Raw genomic sequence first — 1,969 nt, 5'->3', positions numbered from 1 at the left:
AGTAATGACCGTCCACTTTGTTCTTTGGGGGAGAGAGGGGATAAAGGGGAACTGATATCAAGGAGCTCAAGAAGAAAGAAAATGTTTTGAAATTGATTGTGGTAGCAAGTGTGCAATACTGCTTTATATAATTGACCTATGGAATGTTATATCTGTAAAAGCTCCCAATAAAATGATTTTAAAATTTTAAAAAGAAAAGCATGTTACTTTGAGGACCAAGATGTGCCTGACATAAGCTGTGGTATTGCCCATGGCCTCATATAGATGTGAGAGCTGGACACTGAATAAGGAAGACTGAAGAAGAATCGATGTATTTGAACAATGGTGCTGGAGAAGGATATTGAAAGTGCCATGGAGTTCCACAAGGACAAACAAGTGTATCTTGGAAGAAGTATGGCCAGAGTGCTCCTCAGAGGCAAGGATAGGAAGACTTCATCTTAGATACTTTGGACATATTGTCAGGACAGACCAGCTCCTGGAGAAGGACATGCTTGGTAAAGAGGAAGACTCTCAACCAGATTAGCACAGTGGCTGCCAGCAGTCAGCTTGAGCATATCACCAATTATAAGGCTGGCACAGTATTGAAGGTGGTTTTCTTCTATTGTGCATGGCGTCGCCAGGAGTAGGAACCAACTTGAAGACTCCTAACAACAATTGTCAGTAAGCTCTGCAGGTTCTGCACAAAGATGTTACATTTCATATTGCAGGTATTTTATATTTGTATATATATTATGAAAACTTTCTGACAAATGACAGCTGAGTGTTTGGGGGTTTTTATCTAGTCATCAGTACATTAGGACAATTATCAAATCAGGAGAGGAAAGATCCCTTGAAGAAAGATTGGATACTGTAAGATACATTTAAGAGACATGACCTTTAGAGCCACGATACTGGATACTTCCCTTTATGTTCTCATTTAATCAACATAAACATGAAGAGAGATGTCGGACAGGGCAAGATATAACAAAATAATAATTTATAAATTATCAAGGGCTCATGAGGGAGGGGAGAGCGGGGAGGGAGGGGGAAATATGAGGACCTAATCCCGGGGGCTTAAGTGGAGAGGAAATGTTTTAAGAATGATGAGGGCAATGAATGTACAAATGTGCTTTACACAATTGATGTATGCATGGAATGTGATAAGAGTTGTATGAGCCCCTAATAAAACAATTATAAATAAATAAAATTCAGAGTCCAAACAGGGGGAAAAAAATCAACACAAACACACAAAATCAGTATCTTAAGATGGAGAAAATGAGCCTTGGTGAGGGAAGTGTTAAGCATTCTGCTTCTAACCAAATGGTTGACAGTTCAAATGCACTTTTCATTCCACAGAGAAAAGATGTGAGTCTGCTCCCCAAAAGATTACAGCCTAGAAAACCCTCTAGGGCAGTCCTACTCTGTCAGATGAGGTCAGAATGAGTCGAAAATTAACCCGAGAGCACCCAACAACAACAAGAGATGGAAGGAAAGACCCTGGGAGATGATCTGTAATGTGATCATAGGCAACCACACACGGTAAGAAAATGAGCTGAAATGTGAATAGGACCACATCAGTCTATTCCACTCACACAACCGCCCAGACCACAAATCCAAGTAGAAAAATAGATGCCGTGAACAGGAATCACTTACTCTGCCCTAACATCCTGATAGCTGCTTTCACATACACACATCAAAAGCAAACCCAACCCCAAGCCCACTGCGTTCGAAGCAATTCCACCCCATTGTGACCTTCGATGGGATGTCCAATGCTGCAAATCTTCCCACACACCTATAGCTCATCTTTCTCCTGGTGAGGGGCTGATGGGTCTGTACTGCTGACCTTGTGGTTAGCAACCCCATATCTCACCCCAGCACTGCCAGGGCTCCTCACATATGTGAATGAGGTCAAAGGAAACCCACCGTTCTCTAGTTAATTCCAGACAAGCTAGAACTGCCTTTTAGGGTCACCAAGGCTGGCACCTTTTTT

Source organism: Echinops telfairi, unplaced genomic scaffold, assembly GCF_000313985.2.
Source record: "Echinops telfairi isolate 266 unplaced genomic scaffold, ASM31398v2 ScPeMD7_7468;HRSCAF=8506_0, whole genome shotgun sequence".
In the NCBI taxonomy this organism is placed as follows: domain Eukaryota; kingdom Metazoa; phylum Chordata; class Mammalia; order Afrosoricida; family Tenrecidae; genus Echinops; species Echinops telfairi.
Note: the sequence above shows the minus strand (reverse complement) of the source record.